At 39.1% G+C, this 9,375-nt stretch overlaps 1 long non-coding RNA gene across 1 annotated transcript; it reads left to right on the plus strand.

The window, feature by feature from the left end:
• The first annotated feature begins 3,068 nt into the window (after window positions 1-3,068).
• On the plus strand, window positions 3,069-5,973 carry LOC110829782 (uncharacterized). The gene is made up of 2 exons (XR_002543084.2): window positions 3,069-3,367; window positions 5,425-5,973. It is a non-coding gene; the product is annotated as an uncharacterized LOC110829782 (long non-coding RNA).
• Window positions 5,974-9,375: the final 3,402 nt, after the last annotated feature.

A 9,375-nucleotide genomic window follows, 5' to 3' on the forward strand; every position in this document is an offset into this window, starting at 1 on the left:
AACAGTCATTGCACAGATTCTGAACCCTTAGGGTACAAGACCTGACTTCCAGGTTTTGGGAATAAACCACTACTTGTCTGTAGCACATAAAGTATAATTCTGAGGAAACAATTAATTTCGTAAACTCCGAGAAGTTCGAATTAGTAGCCAATAGCGTTAGAAGTTTTCAGGGAGTTATTATTTTCATGCAGTTGAAAATGACATGATCGTGTTAATACGTGGTCTCGGACTTCTAAATTCGGGAGTACTTTTCGTAGTTTCGTGACAGCCATGGGCAGAATTCGCAGTTCTGGGACAAATTAGGAAGGTAAAGTTCTCAGACGAAAGTTTTGAACGCATTTTTCATCTGTAGACCGTCATGTCCTCTACATGTTCCACCAATTTCATCCTTCCTAAGTTATTCACCCTAATATTTTTAGTATGTAATTGGTACATATATGAAGCACCTCATTATACAGTTTTCTCCAGCCCCATATTACTTCCTGTCCCTTAGGTCCAAATATTGCCCTAAGCACCCCGTTAAACAAAATGCGATTCACCAAAATCAACGCTACAGCCCATGATTCTTACATCTCCTCGAGATTTTTGTTCACAATCGGTGCAGGCATGCGATGTAGCCTATGTGCCTTTCTCCTAGCCGCTTTAAATACGATAAGAATTACTTTCTGTTAATATAATGAATTTATTACAAGTTAAATTATCAAAGAATAAGCCACGAGTATATTTTATTCTCCAAGAAAAATACAGAACACTTGGTTAATGTTCTTTAAAGAAATAATCGCTGTTTACTCTGATAATGTTCAATGTTATTGAATGTTAAAGTATGTTGCCATTTCCAGGGGGTAGAAACACTAATTTTATTGTAAAAAGCGTCTGAAGAGAATCATGACAGACGATCCGGCTGAAATTGAAACCTGATCGTCTGTAAACAAACCGCCTCGGTGCGGTATATAACATCCTGGCATATTTAAGCACACAATAACCGAGAATGTCTCTCATGTCGACTGTGAATACGTAGATGCACTCTTGCTTGGGGGCTGGCAAAGGCCAGAGCTTCCTTCTCTCCGTTTTACTCTCTGACTTACCCGCGCAGTAATGAAGATTTATCTGCGGTTTCCGCGCTTGTTACTCTATGAACCAGCATCCAGACAGGAGAGACATACGGACAGGCCGCGCGACAGGGCCTGATGGATGGTGCCCATCTCCGGCTACAAATCCCTGCCTCCTCTCTGCCCGCTTCGCACATAATTACAACGGGACCGGGGCGGCATGGAATAACAGACCCCTACTTTCTCTCTCTTGGTAGCCCAGTATTGGTTAACTGTCATCCCAGACGCTTGACTTACTACTGCGCACAATAAAATACATATACAGTAATGTAATATAATGTAATGGAGATTTCTGTCTTCTGGGTTTTTGCGCTGTGTGACCTCTGAAACATTGGTAAACATCTACCAGACTACACGGCGCAAGAACCCAGAAGACAGAAATCTTCATACTCGCCGCCCTGATGATGGAGGCAGTATGACCTCTGAAACGTTGGTAAACATCTACCAGACTACACGGCGCAAGAACCCAGAAGACGGAAATCTTCATACTCACCGCTGTGAAAACCTCAAATCTTACATAATGTAATGAAATTTAACAGGGCATGAAGTACATGGAACATAGTCCTTCTAGAGAAGCTATTAGTTGCTCAGTTAGTCATTAAATTTCCCGCAATCTATGGATCTGTAAGGGTCATTACCGTGTTAACACGAGCCTCTGGTAAACTCTCTGTCAGAAAGAAACATGCACACATGTTGCACATTGTTCATTGGGGTTAAGAACACGTCCTCGTAATGGATGTAATCAATGGAAATACTTCAAGCAACGAACAATGATGTTGTGGACTGGATTCATTTGTTACATGCGTATCAGTAGGCGTGTTATGTCCGTCATTGCCCATTCTGATTGCGTTTGCCCACTAAGAAATTAAATCAGAAAACACAGTCATTTATTTTATGTTTTTGCACATCTCATGACATCATCAGACAAGCATTTTTAAACATGTGTTTCGAATTATGCTTACTATAACACATATTCATATGCGCATAAACTATATAAAGTATTTAAAATTTTAAAAATATATAAAACAATTATATTAAGCTTAATTAATATATTTAAATTAACACTACTGCTGTGCTATGCTGTGTATAGTATGTCCCTTATATACAAATTACAACCCAAGGTATTGGAATATCGTATTGTGTATTTTAAAATAAATTGCTGTGTTTGACAGACGTGTCACAAAGGTTTGTTGCAAACAAAGTCCGAAATATTGCGCAAACCTGTTGACTGACTCAGTCTTAAGCTAATTTCTGTTATAATCAAATCTACTCCCTAATATCTGACTACATTGAATGAAGTCATTCAAAAGCTAATAATTGCCCGAATTTATAACTTGTGTTGGGCAAGGCCGTGGTCTAGGCAACACGGAGTTTTCCTCCGGGGGCTTCCCCGGTTTCTCCGTGGCATCCCAACAATTACTCCATTCACACACAGAAGAAGACAATGGCAAACCACTTCTGGATCATCTGCCAAGAACGTATATGAACAGGTCCCAGTCCGAGAAAAGGATGGAAGGATCCTGTTCATATGGACCTGTCGTCAGACAGAACACTAAATAATATACGTGGTTCATACGAGTTCTGTGTATACTCATTGATAGACGTGATTACTCAGACAGTAGCAGATGAAGAATAAAATTGATGTAGTGCGTCGTTTCGAAATACTCTCCGATCAGTGTTTTCCTCTTGGGTCGAAATAAACCCTACCACATTTTCTTTCAGATTAGTCCCATTTCTTAGATAATGTTGACGGGTATAAAACGTCTGGTGACGTCAGACGGAAGGTCAGGTGAAAGGAAAAGACCGTGGGCAAATTAAGTCAGCTTGAAGACTGATGAAAAACTTGGAAATACCGAGTTTTATTCGTAATGCTTACGGATAATCTGTGACCAAAATACAAATCCGTTTACACAGCTGGTAGGTAGCAACATTTCACAAAATTATTTAACCTCGGCACTGTTTGCGATCCTCTTTGGACACTATGAAGTAAGCATTTTCTAAAATGTAATTCTGTTCATTACGTTACTGTAAGGAAGTCGTGTACCAGCCTTCACAGCAGAGGGGACAAAACAAGTGGCAGACAGGATGCAGATACCATACAACTGTCAGCGGAACTTAGGGCTTCTTATAAAGAGGTCTAAATGTGTGTACGATGGTCAAAGCCTCGTCAGTGACATTCTATGCTTGCTGTGTTCATTGTGTTCTGTATAGGCGCTGTGGAGTAATGAGCTTGTCCCTTGTGTTGTTCAGAGCCGAAAGTAAGTTATTCTGAGCCTAAAAACATACACAGCCCTAAATTCTATGAGCGTATAAAGTGTTTTTGTTGTTCCGTCGAAATATTTTCTGTTTTTTTATATTTTATTTAAATTGATCGGTGTGTGTCTGTGCTTTTGTGTGATACGAACATATTTATGATTATTCATAGCTCTTTCGTTTTATTGTTTGATTGCATTGTGTGATTCAAGCAAAATTATGTTTGTACCATGGGTCATAAAAACTTCACAGTTGGGTCAGAAGGTTGTGAGGGGAAATCAACAGGGGTATGTAACCCACAAACATATAGTATATCTCTTTCTGTGATTTGTTAATTTGTGGCTTATTTAAGGAACCTAAAGGTTCATTACTGTGCCTACAGAAGCCCAACATTGCCACTAACCGGAGCCAGATGAATCCAGTCTAAACTTTCATTTCCTGTTTCTTGAAGTCTGATTGTCCAATAAACGTAGGTTTCCTTTTTTTTATATACCAACCAAAATTTTATAGCGGTGCATTTAATACTTTATAATGTGTGTCATGCTCTTCTTCATAAAACACGTCTTGGCATATCTCCTCATTAATTTTATTCAGTCTCCTGTTAATTAATCCATCTTAGGTTTAAATAATCTCCTCAAACACCTCCAATCTAAATTTTTTAAAACGTTCAGACTAAAACATTCCTCAATATTTCCAAAAATAAACAGTCCTACCTCAGTTTTGGTTATAATTCCTTCAAAAGATCGTTTGCAATGTGGTATTTATTTAACGCTGGGTATAACCTAAGCCTACAGTTGTAAGCGGGCTGTTGCCCTATGTTCAAAATAGTAACATCTTAGATTCCTTTTTCAGCCTACCAATTTCTGATGATTATGTTATTGATACACAGAATTACCGAATTATTTTGAACCAAGTAGAATAAATTACATTTAGACTAGTGGTTAGCACTCCAGCTTCGTATATGGGAAGTCCCGTTTTCAATATTGGGCCCGGATAATGGCTATCCTTATTACACTATTCATCAATAGTCCTATCGTCCGACGTGAGAAACTCTGAGCTACTAAGAGCGTCGTTAAGAGACGTGGTTTTGGTTATCTGAGTGGCTATTCGATTCACAAGAAAGTCTCTGATACATGGAGTTAGAACATTATTTTTAGATTCCGAAGTAAATGACTTTTATTGCTTGCTGTTGATGGCAAGTTGTGGCAGCTCGGCTATAGTTCAAGAAGGACTAGAAAAGCACCACTGACTGTAGCCTGACTGCAGTTTACGTCTACAGACAGAAGCGGGCGGCGTAGTGAAGGATTTACGTGCCTCCAACTGAGTAAGCGAATGGATGGATATATTCACTCCTTGGCCCAAGTTTAATGAGGTTCAAATGGGACATGTGGGTTCCCAAGTGCTCCCCATGTACTCGTATTTTAAATGTGACTTGGTACTTTAAAGGGCTGTGTTTATACGGAAAAAAAATAAAACACTTTCTTTCTTAGCCTAACAAGAACACCTGTTCCAAAATTCTCTGTCCTTTCGAAAGATGTTTTAACACTGGCGTTATTTACATTTTCATTTCGATTAATAAGAGTGTTTGCTGGTCTGCTTTGAACTGGAGAGTCGTAGTACAATCACTTTTAATTAATGATTCGGGTTTCTTATGGTTCTTCTTATTAGTGGACTGGTGATTTCTCCTACGCGTGTTGTTACTTACTGAAGAAAAACGTATTTTTCCTTTTCCAGTTTGTGTACTCAGATTATGTCTATCAGTGTCTCGATATCAGCAAGAACATAGTTATCATAATGATAATTCAATTCTGAAAATAAAATACATGTGATTTTTATTATTTCTGAACACTTCGTTCTCATTAGAGGTATTATAAAAATCCAAATAAACCGGAACGAGAAAGAACTAATTGTGGATTTAAAACTAAACACAAAGGTTTTTAGTGTTAGTGTGTCACTCATGCCCAATTTATATCATTATTAATTATTTTTAGCACAAATCATTATGATTACTTCCGTTTATGGCCGAGCAATTTATAATTTCACTTTGTTCTCTTTGTTACAGGCTAATTCCACGGAGCAGAATCTCTTTTGAGAAGATGAAAACTGCTCAGCTAATCAAGAAATTCATCGCCGTTTATTAAGTCCGATGGTTTATTGTTATTTTCTATCCCGCACCATTTTAAATCCGGTCCACACATTCCCACTCTTCATATTCACGATCCATTCAATATGATCCTCTCTTCTACAAATAGGCCTCCTCAGAGGTCTCTACTTTTCAGACTTTCCTTTTATAACTGTGTTTGCATTTCTCATGTTTATGTGCTAGCAGCATTCCGCCAATCAATTAAATATGTAACATTATTGTCGTCGAAAATAATTGCCGTTTTCCCACTTGGTCGCTGAAGCGACTGGGACGGGGTACATGGAGAGTAGCTGTACAGACCTGCAGAAGTTAGAAGCCTCCTTGAAGACACAGACCTATCTTCCGTGTCTAAAACAGCCAACATTGCAGTGGCGTGAATCTTCGATGTCGTGTTCATTTCATGCGCCAACGAGACAGGTTATAAGTTAGATGTAAGATTGTCGTGGTAAATAAAAGCAAACATATATAGTCCTGCTGGTTTTTAATGTTTCCCAAATATTGTTTCGAAAGTGAAATAGCGCCTCTCTGTAACTCGAAGTCGGATAGGCGCCAGATCGTCTCCTGCATGTCTGTTCGTTTATTTTGCAAGTAATATAAGGCCTCACCTTGTGGCCTCCAAGCTTCGTACTTAGAAATCCCAGTAGTCACTTGGGAGGATGTGGGGCCTCGAGACGGCGACGCTGGAGGGCGGGGCAGACGCCGTGAGACGCTTCGTGCCAGTTTAACTGCGTTATACAAGTGTGGAACACCCCTTTCTAAGTCAAAGCTTTCTCTCGTTTGCCAGACTATATAATACAACGCTTGTTCAGTTTCTACTCCAATTATTAATCCCATGAGTGGGCGGAGAGGTGCAGAGAAAATGCTTTGGGAGGCGCTAGAATAACTAATGACGTCGAACTGCAGGGAGCAAACCACTCTTCTAACTTTCCACCAACCATCCTCGCCAGTAATGAAAAATTGGGTCAATTAAGTTTCATTACTGATTCATTATGCTTCCGTTCCACGCCCAGTGATCATTAATTTGTGTTTCAGCGTAGCCACTTCACTTCATGCCCTCCATTGCTTGAATCCAGCGTCTTAACACTTAGGTACTTCACATTCACACCCATGGACTTGCGTCTTACTTATCTCACGCCATCATTAGAAAGGACTGGAGGCATTTTCGTAGTCAACATTTAACAGTGAAGATTATTGTCGTCTAGGTTGTTGCACCGTGTATTCTGGTAGAAATTTACCGACGTTTCAGAGGTCCTTGCTCCCTCCTCCCTGATGATGGTGTCAACAACCATCTCTATCTACCAGATTACGATGCATCTTTTTATTTGCCACTTCGATTACTGCAATTATCACAATATTTATCAGCACCAGTCCCGTAGTTGAATGTATGATTCATCCTTGTCCTCGTAGGTGACCGATATTAGAATAAATGGGGCGACGGCAGATTAAATACACTGAATGATCTTACAAATGAAAGCGAAGCAGATCTGCACATTTTAAGAGTGTAAAAGAAATTACTTTGTCTATAAATTATAAGATTACATCTTTCAGAAGCGTTCTATGCATGACTCTTAGTGGAGAAATTCTTGTGGCAGGAATAAGTCCATCTGTTTGTGAGATAATGTATCAGAACCCCTCTGTTAACAAACACTGTTTAGGCTGACATAATTTTATATTGTAAGCGTCTTTACCAACGCAAAACATTCTGTAGTGCCAATTGTATAGAGGGTTGGTATTCCCCAGTATAATTGTAGATGTGGTGAAAGAAGCTTGCATTGTCGGGAGCCGAACAATGGACGTCAAGTCCGTAAGTTATTTTACTGGCAGTTAACACAATCTAAATATATCAGATATACAGGTTGCACCAAAAAGATTTATATACACATTTAATAAATGAAATAAATACATTTTAATCAACTACTCGTAAATCACTGGCTAACAAAGCTGGAAGGACAGACAAAAGCCCACAACATAATATTCCACTAAGTAAAGAAGTTTTTCGATTCTTTATCTTTGCAATCTGTTTGTGTTCAAACTGGGTTTTAGAAGGTTCTAGAAAGAATTATTTTTTTTACCTGTCCCCAGGACTCAGCATTCGTCCTTCACTCAGTTTATCCCAGTGGAATAACACCTCCCCCCTCCAGGGTGATACTCTAGAGCCGGTTCGAGTCAATCACCGTACGGTTTTTTAAATTTTGAAATTTGGATCTCACCCAGGGCAGTCCACGTGGTAGGCTATTTTGACTCTGTGACAGGTTTCTCACTGAGTCGATCGGTTTACCCCTGCTAATATCATTCCACTGCTGTTCCATATTCACTCATGTGTCATCTGGGGGTGGACAAAAGGCCGTTAGCGGCCCAGTTACACAGACACATAATCTCACTCCACCGCAACAGTGAAAAATGTTCCGAAGCCTTCACGGCGAATGAATGCACTAAAATTATGGGCCCATATATTACTTAAATATTAATTTATACTATCATTAAGACATATTTAGCATTTTTCATAATGTTTAGTTCCGTTCATGTCCGCGAAATTTAAATTTTACTCTGTTCTGTTGTAGGCCAACTCCATGGAGCATGAGGAGTTCATAGCTGCTCAGGTGCTAATTAAGAAATTTATTGGCCTTTGTGGACCCAGAGAATATTTTAGTACAGTACGGCTTTATCCCTTGCGATTGCAAAGGTCGCATTTAAATAAATCAAAACACTTGTGTTGTAAATAAAATTTATTTATTTTATCGTAATTACTGTTTGACTATAAGTACATCATACTAACTGCCGGTTAACCAGAAATTAACAGTTACCGAACATAACCGTGCAGTTATGTAGGAAATTTTGCAGCTCAGAAATCAAATCTCTCCCTGAGAAGAAATGCTTAAGCGTGAGTTCGACTTGCTCTTTGCAACTGAGCTACAGAAATACAGGGCAGGCTGCCTTTTTCCTGTTGTAAAACATTACCTTGCCTTAATGATCCTGCTGTATGGTCTGTAGCCCATTTCTCCTGGAACGTAACTGCCCACTACACTCCGCACGTCCAGAGTAGATTACCTTCCCCGTCGTCCATCCGGAATCCTCTCGCTGAAGTCACATGCTACCAGACATATTCACGAGATCGGATAACCAAAACGTTTTGCAGATGTTTATTGCTGGAATTCAGAGGGAAAGCAATAAGCCAAGAGCATTCAATGGTCATAGCGACTGTCTTGATGTCATGGGCTCTGGAATTTTGTTTGATACTGATCTTCATGTCCTGCATTCTGTTTTAACATCTCCTCTGGAACACAATTTGGATTTGACAACCAAAGAGTAAACATCTGAAGTCAGCGAATCTGAACTAAATAGTTAACAGGGAAGCTGTGGGTCTTTCAATTACATTTTGTAGAGATTAGGTAAGCTATATGCTCATGTTTAGTCACAAGAATGACAAATTTTTACATGGTAAACAAATCAAGGAGGATACGATGGAATGGACATGCAGTAGACCTGAGAAAGTGAAAGTCGAAAGGGAAAAGAGCACTTGGGAAAACCATAAAATAGATCTTAAGAAAAGAGGATGTGAGGATTTGGACTGGACTGAACTGGCCTAGCACAAAGTGCAATGGGGACCATTGTGAAAATACTATGGAAGAAATTTAGGCTATAAGAATAATGGTGTGTGTCTATCGATTCCATAATCATCTTGAAAATATGAAGCAGCTAGTCTTGACAATACAGTAATTATAGATACTATTTATTATTACTTTAACTGCTAACAACAAATGCACTATGTGCCGTACTTCAACAAAATTAAATTTTTAAAAGTGTGCATGCCTCGATTGTTATGATTGGGTCTTAGGCCTATAAAGTTTCGTGAAAATTCTTCGATTTGTT

This window comes from Zootermopsis nevadensis, unplaced genomic scaffold (assembly GCF_977971745.1).
Source record: "Zootermopsis nevadensis isolate Lab colony 2312 unplaced genomic scaffold, Znev_1.0 Znev_ptg000030l, whole genome shotgun sequence".
Classification (NCBI taxonomy): Eukaryota; Metazoa; Arthropoda; class Insecta; order Blattodea; family Termopsidae; genus Zootermopsis; species Zootermopsis nevadensis.